This window comes from Adiantum capillus-veneris, chromosome 2, assembly GCF_014529385.1.
Source record: "Adiantum capillus-veneris isolate H3 chromosome 2, ASM1452938v2, whole genome shotgun sequence".
NCBI classification, from domain to species: domain Eukaryota; kingdom Viridiplantae; phylum Streptophyta; class Polypodiopsida; order Polypodiales; family Pteridaceae; genus Adiantum; species Adiantum capillus-veneris.
The window spans coordinates 44,819,423-44,840,436 of record NC_140932.1 but is presented as its reverse complement, the minus strand read 5'-3'; the positions used below and the strand labels follow the sequence as shown (position 1 = coordinate 44,840,436).

Genomic DNA, 21,014 nt, shown 5'->3' with positions numbered 1-21,014 from the left:
GACGTTATGCAATGGCTTGTATCGCATGGATACTTATGAGAGACATGCATCAAATGCCTTGCTTGTTCGTACTCCTTCTATGGCTGAAACAGAGTTATGGCATGCACGTTTTGGTCATTTAAACTTCAATAGCTTGCTCTATTTACAAAAGCGTGATATGGTTGTTGGTTTGCCCACACTTGGCTCCATTGAGAAGCATGCTTGTGAAGGTTGTATACTTGGCAAAATGCATCATGCCTTTTTTTCGAAGGATGGTTCTGTTCATGCTAAAAAAAATTACAGCTTGTACATAGTGATGTATATGGTCCTGTGAAGACTCTATCTTTTGGAAAGTATGTATATTTTGTTACCTTCATAGATGATGCTACTCACCATACTTGGGTGTATCCATTGAAAGCAAAGAATGAAGTTTTTGCATGCTTTAAAAGCTTTGTGACTATGGCTGAAAATTTCAGTGGCAACAAACTTATTACTCTTCGCACAGATCGTGGTGGGGAATATATGTCGCATGAGTTTAATGTTTTTCTTCGTGACAAAGGTATTATGCATCAATGTACTGTGCCATATACACCTCAGCAAAATGGTGTTGCCAAGCGTAAGAATCGTACTCTCTTGGAAATGGCATGTTGTATGGTTAAAGGAAAGCATCTTCTTGATAAGTTTTGGATGGAAGCGCTCATGTCTGCAAACTATGTTTTGAATAGATGTCCCACTAAGCTTTGAGAGTTGTTACACCTTATGAGGCTTGGAATGGTCGAAAGCCAATGGTGAGCCATATGCGTGTGTTTGGTTGTTTGGCATATGCTCTTGTGCCTTCACAACAACGTCACAAACTGCAACAACGTCACAAACTTCAAGACAAGGCTATAAAATGTATCTTTGTGGGCTATAGTGCTGAAAGTAAAGGTTATCTTATGTATCATCCATTAACGCACAAGATTGTTGTAAGTCGTGATGTGGTATTTGTTGAAAATTCAGCTCATCCCTTGCTTGAATGTAAAACGCAGCCAACTATTGGGTCACAAGATATGTTTGATACACTTATGCCTTTGTTTCAAAGTGGTACATTGGATAATGACCATGTAGAGCAGCCAAATGAGGTTCAAAGAGCTCAAAAATTTGCATCCAAACATGGCTGAAAATCAGCATGAAGTTCAACCCATTGATGATGTACAAGTTGATCATGAATTACATAAGGAAGGTACTTCTATCAGGGATGCACAAGCAATGCCAAGATGGCTGAAGCAAACTTTACAAGATAGTAAGTTGAGTGCTCCTTTGTGTGGTAGAACAAGATCATCTACTCGCCATGTATCGAGTGATTTTGTGGATGTAGCTCTCATTGCAACAGCATGTAATCAAGAATCGCTATCTTTTGAAGATGCATCTGAAAATGAGTAGTGGATGGCTGCTATGCAATCCGAATTGGATTTGATTTCCAAGAATGGTACTTGGGAGTTATGTGACTTACCTAAAGGTAAGCATGCAATCAGTACTAAGTGGGTTTACAAAATTAAGCGAAAGTCTAATGGTAGTATTGAACGCTACAAAGCGAGACTTGTTGCAAAAGGTTATGTGCAACAATATGGTATTGACTATGAGGAGACTTTTGCACCTACTTCACCACATGACTACCATTCGTACTGTGGTTGCATTGGCTACTCATCGTGGTTGGAAAGTGCATCAATCGGATGTGATAACTGCATTTTTGAATGGTGACTTACATGAAGAGGTTTATGTCAAACAACCTCCTGGTTTTTCCATTAAAGGTCAGGAGCATAAAGTATGTCGCTTGCGAAAGGCTTTGTATGGACTTAAGCAAGCATCATGTGCATGGTATGAGAAGATGCATCAGCACTTGATTGCTCTTGGTTTTCAATGTAGTCCGATTGAGAACACACTTTATGTACGCAAAGATGGCAATGACTTGATTGTGCTTGTTCTTTATGTTGATGATATGCTTTTGACTGGGTCATGTGAGCTAAAAATTGAGGAACTAAAGGCTAACTTGCAACAAGCTTTCGAGATCAAAAATATTGGTCATTTGAGCTATTATCTTGGTATCAAGTTTGTTTCCATTGAGGGGGGTATTATCATGCATCAAGAAAAATACATTGAGAAGCTGCTTCATCGTTTTGGTTTGGAGGATTACAAGTCCATTTCAACTCCTGTTGAGATAGGATCTAGGTTCTCAATTGAGGATTGAGGATTGTGATGATGCATTTGACACTTCTCTCTACCAACAAGCTGTGGGATGCTTAATTTATGTATGCAACACTCGGCCAGACATACAATATGTTGTTTCCCAGTTGAGCAGGTTTATGCATAGCCCCGGCACTAAGCATTGGCAAGCTGTGAAGCGTGTCTTTAGATACCTCAAAGGCACTATAAACTTTGGTCTCTTCTATGCTAGAGATAATCAGCCATGCTTGCATGCATTTACAGATAGTGATTGGGCTGGTTGTTATGATACACGAGTGTCCACTAGTGGAAATTGCTTTCTTCTTGGAAAATCATGCATATCATGGTTGAGTAAGAAGCAGCCAACTTTGGCCACATCCAGTTGTGAGGCTGAGTACAGGGCAGCGTTCACGGCTATGGTGGAGTGTGTATGGCTCGGACGTCTCTTGATGGATCTATGCATGAAGCCACGAGTCTACGACCATTTTCACTGATAGTCAGAGTGCATTGGTAGTTGCGAGGAATCCAATGTTTCATCCTTGCACAAAACACATTGAGGTGCATTATCACTATGTCAGAGAGCGGCTACATGCATGAGATATTGATTTGGCGTATGTACCTACACAAGAAAATGTGGCAGACTTGTTCACCAAAGCTCTTCCAAGGGAAAAGTTTGAATCTTTTTGCAAAGCTTTAGGCTTGTTACCATGTGGGGGCTGATCTGTCACCTCCCTGTACATGTTCACATCATTCACTCCAGGGGGTTTGGTACACTGACGTGTCCCTCGGGTAGTTTTGATGTGAACCGTTTCCCTATGCACGGACACTTTTTACTCTAGTGCTGGCTAGAGGTTTTTTCCCCGTGTAACCACATATACACACTATACGCATGTGTGGTGGTACATTGTACTTAGGGAGGCTCGTATCTTTCTCTCATACTCACACTTGAACTTCTCATAACAAAGTGAGGGAGCTTCAAGCTATCAAGCTTCTTGCTGTGTGTGTGTGTGTGTGTGTGTGTGTGTGTGTGTGTGTGTGTGTGTGTGTGTGTGTGTGTGTGTGTGTGTCTATAGCTTCCCTCACTCCCTTCTTCACCCAACAAATAGGATATTGTAGAGATTGGCGGGTAGCCCTAAGTATAAACCCCTATCCTCATTATCCTCAAGGAAAATAAAATCATTATCAGTGAGACCATATGTGCCATCCATGTAATCATGTAAATCTTCCTCATCATTAGATGCATATATGTTCAGTAAGAATGTCACTAGGCATGGGTAGTCATCTTGCTCAAAAGGTAAGCTTATGCAATCGAAGAGACGTTCTCTAATAACTAGAGATCATTCGTGGTCAAGAGACGTATCAACCATTCTAACTCTTTGAATTTTTTCTCACACGCTAGTGTATCTACCAAATCCCATTCACAGGCAAGTACCAGGTAGACTATGTGAAACACTTGTGAAAAGTAAAGAGAATACCTCTTACCCAAGGTAGGATCAGATGACTCTAGCATACTAGCCATACTATATACACAGATAGATTTTGGTTAGTGTGCAAATATTATAAGGGTCATGTCAAAGGTCATGTCCTTGTGCATAATGTGTTATTATGATTTTTGGGTCATGTACTAGAATTTGTAGGTTTTAAGATTTTTCTCTGGTGGCTTTACTCTTTTTTTTTCTTGAGTGTAGGGCTATATATCTACATTCCCTAAGATTGGGAGATTGAGAGGTCAGGGAGGAAGGTTAAGAGGGGAGAAAGTGAACAATGGATGTCAACAAACACTCCCTCCTTCCTTGGGTAGATCATACCTTTTGGAACGATGTCGTCACCTTTTGAAACCAATTGTTCCAAGTTGTAATGGGTGAAGACTTTGACCAATATTTTTTCACCACCTTAAGCAATTCATCTAGTTGCAAGGGTGGTAAGATACTCTTCCTTTTACTTGAAACGTTGTTTTAGGTGATGGATTTACAATGGGAGATGCAATTCTTTCCTTGTTTTTCTGTACAATTTTGGTGGTAGGTGGAAGTTGTAAAGAAGCTTGTGTTTATGTAGAAGAACTACATGAAGAACAAGAAGCTTCATTTGTTTTTCTATGTTTGAGCCCAGCAATACAAGTCGTTCTTGCTTGGGCACGCAAACTAGCTCCGGATCAAGTGTATAGTATTCTGTGATCTTTCCCTTCCCACGGTCTTCAATCGGCTTTATCGTTACTATAGGTGACATGTAAGAACACAATTTACATTTAGGCACCCAGATTTGACCATTCCCTTCATAGTAGCCTTGGGTTTCCAATAGTTGTTTAGGAATCCAACGCAACGTTTTCTTAGATTTCTTGGAGCGAGTGGTGTAACATTTAATGGCCTAATAACTTTTGTGTAGCGGAAATCAGCATGAACATAGTGGGCATTTCATTAGAATAGCTTCCTAATGAGAATTACAAGAGTGCTTGGGTGGAGAGAGCAACAAAAAGCATAACACCTAATTAGATAGCATCGACAATACTTTCAAAAGAGAGAGAAATTAAGCTATTGACAACAGTTGAGGACCGGATTTGCATGGAGCCGGTCCCCCCTCCAAAAGGCTTTGTATTATAGTTTCTCCCATCAAGAGAGACATTGTACAATACAATTCTTTGTGTTCCTTCAAGTCTAGCTAGTGCAATGAAGATGGAAGCTTCATACACTAAGCAAAACACTAAATCAAACACAACTTGAATTATCCCCGTTCTCAGACCCAAGACCTCACACACCTTCGAAGATGGTGAGAGCTAGCAGGGTATGAGAGTAGATTGAGAGGAAGAAGGAGTATCTTACGAGAAAGATGTACATCTCCTCACATTATCACTCATATTAGCATAGCTTAGCTTAGTAATTAGCTTGGTAGAGAAGATGAGCATGCATTGAAGCTTGGCTCTTGGTTGGATTTGCATCCACATGCCAAGAGAGTGTTGATGTAGGCTTCTATCTCACAAGCTTGGAGTAGGTGATGAGCTCTCCATTAAAGCTTGGGAGGAGATAGAGTATTCTTCCTTCACACATGGTCAAGTGTGAGTGTGTGTGTGTCAATCCAAGCAAAAATCAGCCCTCTTGGGCGAGCCCTAGCTGCTAATTAGGTCTGGCTTTTGCCTCATTGGACCTCCCCAGGTCAAACCAATAGGAATTAAGCAGCATAAGTGATAGCCTTCTGACATGTGTCCCCCTTTCCCCTTTTGTGAGAGCTTTAGGTAATTAAATAATTAAACTAAACTCTCATTGGACCCCTTTGTCTCCTGGCCAATAGAAATCAGGCAAGCCATGAGGCTTCTGAATGCTCATTGGACCCTTTGGGAGACTGCCCAATAGTCTTCTAGGAGACTTAATTCTCATTGGTTTCTTTTATTAAATGTTTTTAAATTAATTAAACTACATTTACTCTAGCTTAATTCTCATTGGTCCACTTCAAGGGTCTTCCAATAGGAATTGGGCACACCTTGTGGGCATCTGGCCTAGGGAGCTGACATGTGTCCCTCATTCCCTTTGTGTAAAGGGAGCCTGTGTGTGTGTGTGTGGCTTTCTCTCTCATCCCCTACCTTTGGGGCTCGCCCCCTCCCATGTAGGGATGTGAAAAGACTTTTAGGGCACACACTAAGCATCCAATTTTCCCTAGGGTTGACCTTTGGACACAACCTTTGAATTTTGGAACCTTAGCATTTTGGAAGTCTTAATGGGCTGAACCTTAGGGTCTTTTTGGCCCATTGTTTCACATGGCTCTTTTGCAGATGGCCCCCCCTTTGGATCCCTATTTTCCCTCCTTTGGATCCCTACTGTGGCCAGTCTGCTAGCTTAACCAATATTCTAGCTTTTTCTCCCTTGGCACTTCCCCACATTAAATGATCAGTTTAATATGAGAAAATCATTTAGGAGAATTAGATATTGATTATTATGACATTACCTCTCTCTTGAAATCATAGTCGTCCTCGACTATGGTGTAGAGAAGATAAAGCATATGCATGAGTCCTTTTCTTAGCGGGTAGAGGATCCCTATGTTACCCTATGACATCATTCCATAATGGATGACTAGTCCATTTGGCGCTTGAGAGCCTGAGGCTGCCGCAAGCATGTCTGCACATTAGTCCTATCAATCTTCCATAGTAGAGTGACAAGCTCTACTTGGTGTTTGGGAGACGTTGTCTCCGCAAACTTGATCTAAGCATGCATACTACTTCATTTTTGTGCACAGAAAAAGAGAAAGAGAGTCTTATAAGACAAAAATTTTGTTCATTTTTAACATTTTGTACATTTGCTTACTCTTGGGAAGCATTGTAAGCATTGACAAGGTTTAGGTTATCCTTTAATTGTATGCCTTGCATCCATCTAGCATCTTCAAAAGGATAATTCTTAAACTTAATAAGATATTGTCGGATAGTCTTACCGCCTCTTAATACCTTGTCTTCATGTCGGAGAATGGACTCGGGCTGCAGCACCTCCTCGTGGTCCTCGATCTCCGGTGGGTCTTCAATAGTTGGTTCTTGAGGTGGCTCTCCTTTGTAAGGCTTTAATAGGCTCACATGAAAAGCATTGTGTATGAGCCAATGATTGGGAAACTTAAGTTGATAGGCCATCTCATTGATTGGCCTAAGAATCTGGAAGGGACCATAATACCTTTTTGCTAGTTTAGCATAGTACTTTTGGTGGCCCGTAGGATTCTTGCCCGTCGTGTGCCTTAATCGAGCCTTGGGAAACTTTAACAAGACCCAATCGTTTTCTTTAAAGGCTTGGGCTCTTCTGTGCTTGTCAGCAGCAGCCTTTTGCCTTTGCTGTGAGATAGAGATAGCATCCTTAATCTTTTGGAAAGATTCTTGTAGGTCTCGGCTATACTCATCTGCAGCGAAGATCTTCCCATGTACCTTAAGTAGCAAGGGACTTTTTGATCTTCCCTCAATTACCTCGAAAGGTGCTTTTCCTGTGGAAGTATGTACAGTGTTATTGTAAGCATACTCTACTAAAGGTAAGTACTTCTCCCATTGGGATCTTTGATCTACTTCCGTTACATAGGCTTTCAGTAGATCAAGAATGGTTAGGTTAGCTATTTCACTTTGGCCATCAGTTTGTGGATGATAGGCCGAAGAGAAGTTTAGCCTTGTTCCTAAATTCTCAAAGAGACCCTTCCAGAAATTACTGGTCATTCTAGGATCTCTATCCGACACTATGGACATTGGCAAGCCATGGTACTTGAAAATTTGTGAAATGAAGAGGGTTGCCATTTGATGGGCTTTGATAGTCTTTTTGACAGGTATAAAATGAGCTTGTTTACTGAACCTGTCTACTATCGTCCATATTCCCGTATTCCCATGGATAGACTTAGGCAATCCAAAGATAAAATCCATGGATATGCTCTCCCAAGGTGAATTAGGGATTGGCAAGGGTTGAAGCAATCCAAGTTGCTTCCCTCTATCAAATTTTGTCTTTTGACATACCACACATTTGGAAACATACTCGTGTATGTTCACTTTCATGGTAGGCCAATAGAAATATGTTTCAATTCCCTTTAGGGTAGACTGAATCCCTCTATGCCCCGCATATGGGGGAGCATGAGATTCATACATTACTTTCTCACGTAGTGAGTTAGTAACGCATAGTCTATTGCCATAGAGAAGATAACCATCTTGTAAAGTAAATGGTTCTTCTTTCTTCCCTAATGCAAGGGCTGAAATCACATCTCTAAAATCAGGATCAATAGCATACTCATCTATCATTGAAGATAGATCATTGTGAGTTGCTATGGAAACCGCATTCACTCTCGGTCGTCTTGAGAGTGCATCGGCTACTTGATTATGCTTGCCAACAATGTGAGCAATATGAAAATGAAATTGCGAAAGGAAATTTGCCCACCTCATTTGTTTGTCGGAAAGCTTGGTCTGCGTCATGAAGTACTTAAGACTTTGGTGATCCGTTCGCAGAATGAAAGGAGTCCCCAATAAATAGTGCTTCCATGAGTCTAAGGCATGTAGAACTGCAAGGAGTTCTTTTTCGTATATGCCTAGAGCTTGCTCAACAGGGTCGAGCCTTCGACTCTCATAGCCTATGGCGTGCCCTTCTTGGAGCAGAACAGCCCCAAGGCAATCACCACAAGCATCACATTGGACCTCAAATGGTTTTGAGAGATCCGGTAGTGTAAGCACAGGTTGAGAGATAAGCTTTTCTTTAAGCTTTTCGAAAGCATTGTTCTCCTTAGCAGACCACGTATACTTAACATTTTTCTTTGTTAGGTCATGTAATGGTCCCGCAATTCGTGAGAACTTTTCTATGAAACGTCTATAGTATGCACACATACCTATAAAGCTTCTTAGTTCATGAAGATTCCTTGGTTTAGGCCATCCTTTTATTACCTCTAACTTGGATGGATCCATTTGGATTCCATCTTGAGAGATAATGTGACCTAAATATTGAATCTCTTGCAAGAAAAATTCACTTTTCTTTCGATTAACATAAAGTTTATTCTCTCTTAAAACTTGAAATATTACCTGGAGGTGTTGCTTGTGTTCCTCCAATGAATTAGAGTAGATGATAATATCATCAAAGAACACTCCAGTGAAGGTTCGATGAGGCCTGAACAGCTTCTCCATCAAGCGGTTGAATGTGGCTGGTGCATTAGTCAAGCCAAAAGGCATGACAATGTATTCGTAAAGACCAAATGTAGTACGAAATGCGGTCTTTACAATGTCTTGATCAACTATCCTTATTTGATGATAGCCACTTTTTAGGTCAATCCTACTGAAGTAGGTCGATCCTTGTAGCTTATCAAATAGGTCTTCTACCCGTGGAACGGGAAACCTATTCTTGATGGTGATCCTATTTAGTGCTCTATAGTCGACACACATACGATATGTGCCGTCTTTCTTTTGCACTAATAGCACAGGTGAGCAAAATGGAGATGAGCTAGGCCTAACCATGCCCTTCTCAACTAACTCATGCACTTGCCGCATAATCTCCTCTTGTTGAGCTTGAGAAACTCTATAAGGAGGTTTGTTAGGCGGTGAACTTCCTGGAAGAAGTTCAATTGCATGGTCGTCATTACCTCGTTTAGGAGGTAGCTCACAAGGGATGTCGTCAATAAAAACATCTTGAAACCCCTTGAGAAAATTGGATAACTCTAATTCCTTTTGGTTGCTTTTATTTTCTTTTGCTAAAGCATTAGGTTCATTTTGAGAATCTTTAACAAAAATCATGTACACGGAAATAGAGCTCTTTATTGACTTGTTGAAAGCTGGTGTATGTACAATGGGGATGGTGTTACCCATCTCCTTAGCATCTATATACTTGTCCTTTTCCCTGAACTTAAAGGAGATTCTCCTTTCAGGAAATTTAACATCGGCAGCCAGGCGGTCAAACCATGGTGCCCCTAGGATTACATCCTCATGCTTGAGAGGAGAGATAAAGAAGTCCTCTTTGTCCACATAGCCTTGGACATGAAGCCTCAATTTCCCGATTAAGGGAGTGACTGAAGCTTCTTGCCCCTTGAAGGCACTGTCTACGGGTAGGATATCTCCCATCTCGTAGGATTGTATGCCTAGCTTGGTGGCTAACTCCATAGATATGAAATTGTGAGTAGAACCAGGGTCAAAGAGAATAAAAGCATCATGTTCTCTTACCTTTCCCCAAGCATGGCATAGAGGAGATCCTTTGTGGTGAGTTTGGTGAATCTCCTCCTCTTGGATTTCAACCAAAGAAGCTCTAGGAGGATCTTGGCGGTTGTTCTTTTGGGGACAAGCGCGGTACGCATGCCCTTGTTCGCCGCACTTGAAACACCGGTTATCCTTACGATAACGCTCAAGCTCTTCAGGAGAGAGTTTATTCTTTCCTTTGTAAACTCCCTTCTCTTTAGCTTTGTTGGAATTGCCCTTAGGAGACTTTTGGACATTGTCCTTCCCCTTAGGCTCATTGGAACCCTTGTTTTCCGGGGGCTTATTATTTCTTTTACCCCCCGTTTGGAAATTGATTCGCGAGGCCACCATAGTATGGTGTATTACCGCCGATATGGTACGTGGCCTTTGGGAGTTGACATACTCCGCCATTTCTTCGGTTAAGCCTGCACAAAATTGTTGCTTTTGCTCTCCAAAATCCAACTTTTTGAAGACAGTGGCTTTGAGTTGTAGGTCCCAAAACTTGTCTACATATTTGTGGATGGATTCATTGGGAGAGAGCTTTAAGCTTCGCCATTCGGTGAGTACTTTGTCTTTGGCATCGGTGGCCAAAAACTGCTTCATAATGGAAGCTCTTAAAGCCTTCCATGTTCGTGGAGCTTCACCGTTGGCTCGTAGGCTAGACCACCATTGTCTGGCGGACTTTTGAAAGTGCATAGCTACATGGCGTAGCTTAGAGGACTCCGTGAAGCCCTCATCTCCAAACGCCGCATCGAATTGCTGGATAAAGGCCAAAACTTTGTCTGTAGCACCGAAGGTGCCATCATAGGTAAGGAAAGAGATGCTCTTCCCTCCCTCTTTGAATTTCTTCAGCTTGGACAACCTCTTCCATGCGGCATAGGATTTCCTATGGCCTCTTCTTTTTGATGGTTCAAAAGTTGCACCATCACTTTCTTCAGAAGGTGAAGAATTTGAAGAAGGTGGAGAAGAGGGTGACCTCTTTCCCGCCTTTTTCTTGTCTTGATCTTTGTCGTCTTCACCATAGCTTTCATAAGAGGAAGAGGATGAAGAAGATGGAGAAGAGGGTGTCCTCTTTCTCGCCTTTTTCTTCTCTTGTTTTTTATCATCCCTCTTTGAATTATGGCGTGGAGAAGAGTGTGATGGTCTTCTCCGCTTTGGTGGTGATGGAGAGCGTTTAGCCCGCCGTCTTCGTGGAGCCATCTCCGCCGAGGTGGCGGGAGACTCACTTCTTTCTCGTTCCTTCGATGGAGGCTCTTGAGTTCTCCTTTGAGAAGGAGATACATCATCAAGAAGTAAATTCTTGAGCCCTTCATATGGATTCTCTTCTTCTTCCCAAATCGGAGAGAGACCTCTTTTGGTAGTCTCACAAGGAGGCTTCCTAGGTGTTCTCTCGTCATGGTGATGAGCTTGGAGAATCCCGTGAGCACGGAGCTGCCGTTGCACTTCACTTTGGAGAGATGGATTGCCCATGGCTTGTTGAAGCCTAGAAACAAGATAGTTAACAAGCATTGAAGCATCATTAGTAGCTTGCTCATGAGCAAAATCAAAGTTATCAACATTAATTTCACTCTCTTTACTATTGTCAGCCATTCTAACAACTTTTAGGTGTAAACTTTTTAGGTGTACTTTGGCACTTCAAGCCCTAGTTGCTACTCCTCTTTACCCCTTTAGAAAAAGCACTCAAGCTACTGTACCCGCGGCTCGAATACCATTAATTGCAAGGAATAGAAGAGAGGGTCTTTCGACACCAAGACAGCACCGGCTCCTGTCAAGCTTCTAATAGCTCAATAGTGGTTAAGCTGTAGGCAAGCCCCGTAGGACTCCACTATTAAGACCATAGCTCTCGACGGTGATGCCCCGTTAACTGCACAAAGGCAGGCGCACTGCAAGGCTGAAAAATCCCTATTCTACTTACTCACAGGCAATTAATAATACCAACCATTTGTAGCTAGCTTGAGGACCTCCCTTCTTGAGCAAGAAAAGAGAAACCTTGTGCTCTGATACCAATGTAACATTTAATGGCCTAATAACTTTTGTGTAGCGGAAATCAGCATGAACATAGTGGGCATTTCATTAGAATAGCTTCCTAATGAGAATTACAAGAGTGCTTGGGTGGAGAGAGCAACAAAAAGCATAACACCTAATTAGATAGCATCGACAATACTTTCAAAAGAGAGAGAAATTAATCTATTGACAACAGTTGAGGACCGGATTTGCATGGAGCCGGTCCCCCCTCCAAAAGGCTTTGTATTATAGTTTCTCCCATCAAGAGAGACATTGTACAATACAATTCTTTGTGTTCCTTCAAGTCTAGCTAGTGCAATGAAGATGGAAGCTTCATACACTAAGCAAAACACTAAATCAAACACAACTTGAATTATCCCCGTTCTCAGACCCAAGACCTCACACACCTTCGAAGATGGTGAGAGCTAGCAGGGTATGAGAGTAGATTGAGAGGAAGAAGGAGTATCTTACGAGAAAGATGTACATCTCCTCACATTATCACTCATATTAGCATAGCTTAGCTTAGTAATTAGCTTGGTAGAGAAGATGAGCATGCATTGAAGCTTGGCTCTTGGTTGGATTTGCATCCACATGCCAAGAGAGTGTTGATGTAGGCTTCTATCTCACAAGCTTGGAGTAGGTGATGAGCTCTCCATTAAAGCTTGGGAGGAGATAGAGTATTCTTCCTTCACACATGGTCAAGTGTGAGTGTGTGTGTGTCAATCCAAGCAAAAATCAGCCCTCCCTCTCTCTTGGGCGAGCCCTAGCTGCTAATTAGGTCTGGCTTTTGCCTCATTGGACCTCCCCAGGTCAAACCAATAGGAATTAAGCAGCATAAGTGATAGCCTTCTGACATGTGTCCCCCTTTCCCCTTTTGTGAGAGCTTTAGGTAATTAAATAATTAAACTAAACTCTCATTGGACCCCTTTGTCTCCTGGCCAATAGAAATCAGGCAAGCCATGAGGCTTTTGAATGCTCATTGGACCCTTTGGGAGACTGCCCAATAGTCTTCTAGGAGACTTAATTCTCATTGGTTTCTTTTATTAAATGTTTTTAAATTAATTAAACTACATTTACTCTAGCTTAATTCTCATTGGTCCACTTCAAGGGTCTTCCAATAGGAATTGGGCACACCTTGTGGGCATCTGGCCTAGGGAGCTGACATGTGTCCCTCATTCCCTTTGTGTAAAGGGAGCCTGTGTGTGTGTGTGTGGCTTTCTCTCTCATCCCCTACCTTTGGGGCTCGCCCCCTCCCATGTAGGGATGTGAAAAGACTTTTAGGGCACACACTAAGCATCCAATTTTCCCTAGGGTTGACCTTTGGACACAACCTTTGAATTTTGGAACCTTAGCATTTTGGAAGTCTTAATGGGCTGAACCTTAGGGTCTTTTTGGCCCATTGTTTCACATGGCTCTTTTGCAGATGGCCCCCCCTTTGGATCCCTATTTTCCCTCCTTTGGATCCCTACTGTGGCCAGTCTGCTAGCTTAACCAATATTCTAGCTTTTTCTCCCTTGGCACTTCCCCACATTAAATGATCAGTTTAATATGAGAAAATCATTTAGGAGAATTAGATATTGATTATTATGACAAGTGGGGCGTCTCTTACGAGGCTCCTGTTCTTTAGCTTCAGAAATGGTCACTAAAGAAGCTTTAAGGACCCATTTGTATGTTTTCTTTGTTATATTACAATGAGTCTTGTGTGTCTCATGCTTTGTTTCAGCTACAAAGTTGAAGCTCTAGAGAGTTGGGCTATAGGCACAAATGGTTCAACCTCTTGGACATGCAATGTTTTGGGTTTTATTTCCTCAGGCGGTAATATCTCAGGGACTCGCTTGAGTGACTGGGCTAAGAGTTGGTTTTTGTGTTGTGACACTCCCAGTCCCCCAATCAATAGTGCGTTTCATCGCTAGAATCCACTTGCATCCTAGGTTTATATTGCCTTCCATAGTTCCAGCAGGCATGACAAGAAAGTCTTGAGCTACAACCCCATTGTCATAACTGACAAAAGTATGCCAGGTTCCAAAACCTGTAGTTTTTTTCTTGTTGATACCCTTAATTTGGATGGTACTCTCAGCTAGAGATGGCTTTCCTAATTGACACCACACTCTATATGATAGCAGATTATATTAAGGACCTGTGTCCAATAAGGCGTTATATAGCACTTTTTCATAGGTGTTATTTAACTCAATAGGGTATTGTAGAGGTGTGTCAGAGTCCAACCAATCATCCTCTGTTTCAACTTGAAATGCATGTGTAACTCCAAGGTTGGCCTCTCGTTGGCATCTAATACGTTGTTGTCGCTCATTAGCCTCAGTTTGAGTTTATATCTTTTACAATCCTGCTTGTGCCTTGGCTGCCTTTTTTTTATGGATGGTACGTAGCTCCTCTTGGCTTAAAGGATCATAGTACCTTTTAAATTTACTCCCTTTGAGGAATCCAATGGTTTCAACTCCATCAAGGGTTTCCACATGAACAGTACCTTGTGGGGTGATTTCACATACTCTATATGGTTCTTTCATGCATATTTTCACTTTTTCTTCTCGTTACACACTCCATACATAAGGACTTTATCCCTATCCTTGATATCCTTGTTCTTTGAATGACGGTCAAACCATTTCTTTCTCCTATCTTTCTCCAAAAGTGCATTTTGCATAGCCAATTGTCTTTCTTCATCTAACCTCTCAAGGATATATAAACGCTCAACTAAAGGGCTACCATCCCAACCTTCTTGTGAAGCTACTTGCAGACTAAAAATTACAAACTTTCATGGCATAACTGCTTATTGGCCATATACCATCTTGAATGGTGTACAATTAATAGCCACTTTGTAAGCAGTACGATAAGCCCATAGAGTTGATGTCACGTTCAAATCCCAATCTGTGCTATGAGCTTCCACGGTTAGTGCTCTCAGCTTGGCCATTTTCTTTTGGATAATAAGGTGTAGACTTATGGTGGGCTATCATAAAGTTTTTCGTGAGTTTCTTTATCACTCCATTTATAAAATGAGTATCTTTGTCACTCACAATCTCAAGGGGACAACCAAATCGTGTAATAATATTCTCATAGAGAAACTTAGCAGTTGACTTTGCATCAGCCTTGCGAGTTGCCTTGGCTTCTGCCCACTTTGTCACATAGTCAGTGGCAACAATAATATATTGAGATTGAGTGTTATGAGCTGCCAGACTAATTGGGCCTACAAAGTCTAAACCTCATTTTTCAAATGGTTGAGTCACTTTAATAGGATGTAAGGACATCTTATCCTTTCGTTGTGTGATCTTGTAATGTTGGCATTCATCACACCCTTTTGCAAAAAGTGATGCATCTTTGAATAAGGTAGGCCACCAATAGCCTGATTGCAACACCTTTCTAGCAGTTAGTTCCCCTAAAAAATGTCCTCCGGCTATACCCATGTGGGGTTCTTACAGTATGTATAAATACTTATCCTCACGAGCACAAGGTCTAACAATATCGTCCTACCCTAACTTGTAGAAAGTTCTTGCAATTAGAGAATAAGGTTCACATTCCTTTAATAGTTTTTGAGCTATATCCTTATGAAGCTCTTTGGATGGAAAACCACTAACTAAAAAGTTCACAATCTTCTCACTCCTTTCAGACATGGTCTCGACTAGGAATAGGAAAGTATCGAGCAATTCATGATCGATTCCAGTAGGGGCTTCACCATTGGGTATGCGAGGCAAATGATCCGCCATGACATGTGTTTTATCGGGTCTCACCTCAATGGTAAAATCAAACTCAAGAAGAATTAATAACCAACGTGTAATTCTTCCTGTGGAACAAGGTTTATTCACTAGATACAACAATGCTTGATGATCCACATAGAAAACAAACTTGTTGGCAAGAAGGTAGTAGCAAAATTTCTTTACTACGTAAATCATAGCTAAACCTTCCCGCTCTGAAGTGGTGTAGTTCCTCTCAACATCATTTAATTGACGAGTTGCAAAGCTAATGGGGTAGTTCAATTTATGTTCTCCTGGTTGAGCTAGAACACACCCAATAGCAAAGTTTCATGCATCAATATGCACATGGAAAATTACATTCCAATCGGGAACTCGTAGGATGGGAACACTTGTCAAGGCCTTTTTTAATAACTCATAAGCATGGTCACATTCCGTAGTCAAATGGAACTCAATAAGAAGCTTGTACAACAGGTGAGCTATCTCGGCAAAGTTTAAAATAAACCGGCAGTCATAACCAACATGGCCCATGAACCTTTGAACTCCTTTATAGTTTGTAGGTGGTGGAAAATTGGAAATGGCTTTAACTTTGCTCTCATTTATGGAAATTCCATTTTTGGACACTATATGCCCTAAAATTACTCCATGTTTAACCCAAAATTGGCATTTGAAAGGGTTTAATGAGATGTGATACAATCTGCACTTTCAAACACTTTTTGTAAACATGATAGATATTCTTTCCAAGAGGAATAAACACAAAGGTCATCTAAGAAAGCTTCACAAAACACCCTCAAATACTTTCTAAAAGCAGTGTTTATCAATCTCTGGAAGGTAGCATGAACATTGGTTAAGCCAAAAACCATAACACAAAATGAAACACTCCAAATTCGGTTATAAAAGCAGTTTTAGCTTGGTCCTCTAGTGTAATTGTGATTTAATTGTAGCCAGAGTACCCATCTAAAAAGCTATAAGCTTCCTTCCCTGCAAATCTTTCAAGCACATGTTTCGAATATGGAAAGGGATAATGGTCTCTCCTAGTGGTGGCATTGACCTTCTTGAGATCCACGCACACTCTAAGTTTTCCATTCTTTTTTTGGCACAATAACTATTGGAGACACCCATTCTGAGTGCTCAATAGGGTATATGAATCCGCTTTTGACAAGCTTTTCAATCTCTTCTTGAAAAATCTTTGCATACTTAGGATTCATTGGGTAGGGTCGTTGCTAGACTGGTTTAGCCATGCTATAAGGTGGAACACCTTTCATATAATGATATGTCCAAGCAAATATATCCTTGGATTCCTTGAGAAGCTCCTTAAGTACATATTCCTCAGTCTTTGTCAGATCTTCGGCAATGGAAAGAGGTTTGGGCTCCTCACCTGGGTCTACTAACTCTATTTCCTTAACTATCATTGGACCATCATAAACTCCATTACTTCCATCGATAGGTGTTCTTTGGGCCTTTGTGTACACAACCTTACGCTCCTCCGTGGTGTAGGATTTGAAATGCTCAAGTGCAGGATGTAAATCTATGGGGTCTTGTTGTTCCATAGACTGTGATTTCTCTTCCACTTCCTTTTGTTGTTGAGCTAACTCTCAATTTTGTTGTCTCCTTATAGTAAAACTCAACTTTGGCTTCTCTATAGCTTCCTGTGTGATGTCAATGGGTTGTGGACTACACCACATGACGTTTTAAAAGTATTCACCCCAATTATCTACCAACTTACAATGAGCATCATGTGCCCCCACATAGTTAAGCCATTTTGTGGTAGATTTCTTTTCATTTATCCTATCACGTACATTGGCTCGATATCGTCGCTTCTTATATCTCTTACTCCTCTTGTCTAATTTTTTATTGCGACTGTGCGCATATGTTCACGTGTCAATGCAAGGAACTTGCTGATACGCCGTGTGCGAGCCACAAATGGCTCCAAACACACAACAAGCCTAAACTAATAAGCTCAAAGATGGTGATGGTGTGTCACTCACCGCTCTACGCTTGCTGTCGTGGAGGATTCCTTGCCATGAAGAAGAGGGAGACACTGCTACGCCGCGCTCAACCGTCTTGCCGCCGTCGTGCCGCTGCAATGCTCGATCGCACTCTCTCTCTCTCTCTCTCTCTCTCTCTCTCTCTCTCTCTCTCTCTCTCTCTCTCTCTCTCTCTCTCTCTCTCTCTCTCTCATGCATACACACACACACACAAGGAGATGAAGAAGAAGAAGATGGAGATGGAGCAAGAGCACTCTTCAATTGCACAAATGAGAGAATGAGTGAATTTTAGGTTTAGTTGACTTTTATATGAGCTCGCCCTATTCACACTTGGGCGCCCATGCTTAGCCAACTAATCCCTTGAATGTTCCAGTTAGAGTGCGCCTCTCATCGGCGATCACTCTTACCCTTTTCCTATTGGATCGACAAGCCCGATACCTGGTTCTACCAAGTAAATAGTACAACGTCCGTCATAGGTGATATGGTGTCCATCAGCCGTGAGGGTTAACATGCCCCCCTTCCTAACGTAGATTCCGTCCTCGCAAGCTATTGAGTTGAAGCTCGTTCCTCGAGGTGGAAGATCATTTGAGATGAATGTCCTTAGCCTTCTTCAGTCACTGCAAAATCAAACAACATTGGCACAGTAATTGCATTCTCATATACAATCAAAAAGCATATGCAGTTGTAGGCAGACAATGTGATTGGTAACAGAATTTTAAACCATTTGTCAGCAATAAACATTAAATTTCAATATAATCAAATGCATAAACAGATGTAAAGGTAAAAAATTAAACAAGTTCAGGGTCACTAATTCAACGGTCGAAAGGCACTAAAGATCGACTATTAATACCATGGGTAAGTTTCTTAATTTTCTCTGGTCAATTAAGTTGTTTAATCGCGAGAACCAAGTATTTCATGTTCGAGGGCTGACTAGAGGCTATACCTAGAAGACCTTGTAGTTAAGCTACGATAAAAGGAATTTCTAACGAAATCATCGCCTGAATGATTACTTTTTCTTTGACCCCCCAAAGTCTTTTCACAGTGATTCCATTTTGATGTGTGTGCTTATTTTGTATGCCTTGGGTTTTTTGCTTTTGAAGTAAAAGCGCCCATACTGGGAACCTCTAGGGCTCTAGTACCATAGGCGATACATGTGAGTGAAGTACCTAATCAAGCTGAGGTTTCTCTTCTAGCTTAAGATTTTACATTGTGGCACTTTGATTTTTTGTTTGTTCGTTTTCAACATTTTAATTTTGTAACTTTGGGGGGTCATATAGCACTGTTACCCTCCCCAGGCTCACCACACTAGTAAACTCCCTTTATAATACTTAAGCTAAAGGTCAATAGGGACTAAGCCCACTAGAAAGCCCTAGTACACTTCACACAATGCTGCCTAAATCAGATTAAGAACCTAAGTAACCATTGATTATTAGGAAGGCATTCCCCATGGTATTAAGAGAAGATCTCTAACACCTTAGTTGGTCAAACTAGCTTAGTCGGACTGCTCGATTTTTAAACCTAGACAAGTGATTATGACAAAAAATTACATTGAATTTAATGTTTGGTACTAAGCAAATGCGTTGAATATTATGCTACCAATCACAATCAAAGCAGACAAACATGGATGCAAAAAAGATAAGGACAATGCTAATGGACAAGAAACACCTGTTTGTGTTGATGGTCGCGCTTGATTTGAAGTGTGAACGAGAGAAAGATTCCACCAAATCCTAATAACAGCAACACGTTCTTGTACACACTAGGAAACACAAAGAATACCTCTAGGAGGCACATCAGTGGGAAAAAGGAACTTTGCTAATCATTCAACTCTAAAACAAAAACACTCCTATCGTACTAATTCTACCTACCCTCCATCACTCGAGTGATGAGGATCAAAGGTGTTTGATGACATAGGTTTCTGTTTCAGTGTAGCGGATGTGAATGTGTAGGTCTTGGTCAATGATTTGACTTTTATTGTGCATACTTGTTTGCTAATTGCTCTTGCTCTTTATTATTTTTGTTTTTTGTGAGTATAAGGCTTTATATATACATTCCCTAAGATTGGGAGATTGAGAGGTCATGGAGGAAGGTTGAGAGGAGAGTGAGTGAATGATGACTGTCAGTAAACACTCCCCCCTTCCTTGGGTAGATCATACCATTTGAAATGTGCTCGTCACCCTTTGAAACCAATTGTTCCAGTTGGTAATAGGTGAGGATTTTTGCCAGTAGTTTTCTATTACCTTAGGTGCCTCGTCGAGTTGCAAGGGTGGTAAGGTACTCTCCCAGGATCGAACTTGAAGTGGTTCATCAGGTGAGTCTTGAACATTGAGAGGTGTGGATTCCTTTGTAGCTTCATGGAGGTTCACTATTGTAGGTGGAGGTTGTGGAGAAGCTTTTACGTCTATGGATGTATTACATGAGGAGCTAGAAGCTTCATGGGACTCCCCCCTTCCTGAGCTAGATGGAACAAATCGTTCTTTTTTCGGTACCCAAACTAGCTTTGGAGCGGGTGTGTAGCATTCTATGATTTTTTTCTTTTCGTGATTGTTGATTCGTTTTGGAGCTACTGGATTGGGCTCACATGGGTCAGGTGACAAGTAAGAACACAATCTACGTTTTGGCACCCAGATTTGATCATTTCCTTTATAGTAGCCTTGGGCTTCCAATAGTTTTTTAGGAATCCAACGCCACGTTTCCTTAAATTTCTTGGAGCGAATGGGACATTTCTTACAAGGCTTCTATTTTTTAGCACTAGCTATGGTCACTAAAGAAGATTTAGGGACCCACTTGTATGTTCTCTTTGCTATATGAGGATGAGTCTTGTCAAAAGCTATATGCATTGCTTGTAGCATATTTAAGGGTACAGGCATTTCATCCCCCTCAGGTGTTACCCAGGTCGTCCCCCTATTCCCCCAAGTGTCTATGGTTGCTGCTAGGTGGACCCAATCCACATTGTCCGACTCATTCATCCCAGGTAGTACATCCATATAAGGAGAATCTTCCCCAACATCAGTTTTCGCTTTACACGTATAACAATATTGCAATGGGGCCGAGTGAACTGTGGTGTCAGATCTATGATCAATTATAAACCTGTTTCCTAGGGGATGTGCTCGACCTGCTACAAGATCCACTCGAATAACAGAATCTTGGAACTGCAAGTAGACATGGTTTTTAGACCAGTCATGCACCATTTTTGCTTCCCTCATGAAAGGACGTCCTAAAATCATCTCCTATGCCATAGTGTGTTTGGAGAAATCCATAACAATGAAGGTAACTCTTATTTTATGTCCAAAGACCTTGATCTTGAGATCTTCTAGCATCCCAATAGGTTTAACAATAGACCCATTGGCCATCTTCACTACTATGGTTGTGGTTGCAAGGTGAGGTCTTCCCATAGTTTCCCAGCAATTTTTAGTCACAATGCTAACCCCAGCGCCACCATCAAGGATTCCCTTCACAGTTAATCCCTTAGTAGTGATTGGTATGGTCGCATTGGATTCA

The 21,014-nt window shown here is 41.4% G+C and overlaps 1 pseudogene; it reads left to right on the top strand.

Moving 5' to 3' along the window:
- The first annotated feature begins 2,315 nt into the window (after positions 1-2,315).
- On the top strand, positions 2,316-2,901 carry LOC147462690 (secreted RxLR effector protein 161 pseudogene; annotated as a pseudogene).
- The last annotated feature ends 18,113 nt before the right edge of the window (positions 2,902-21,014 follow it).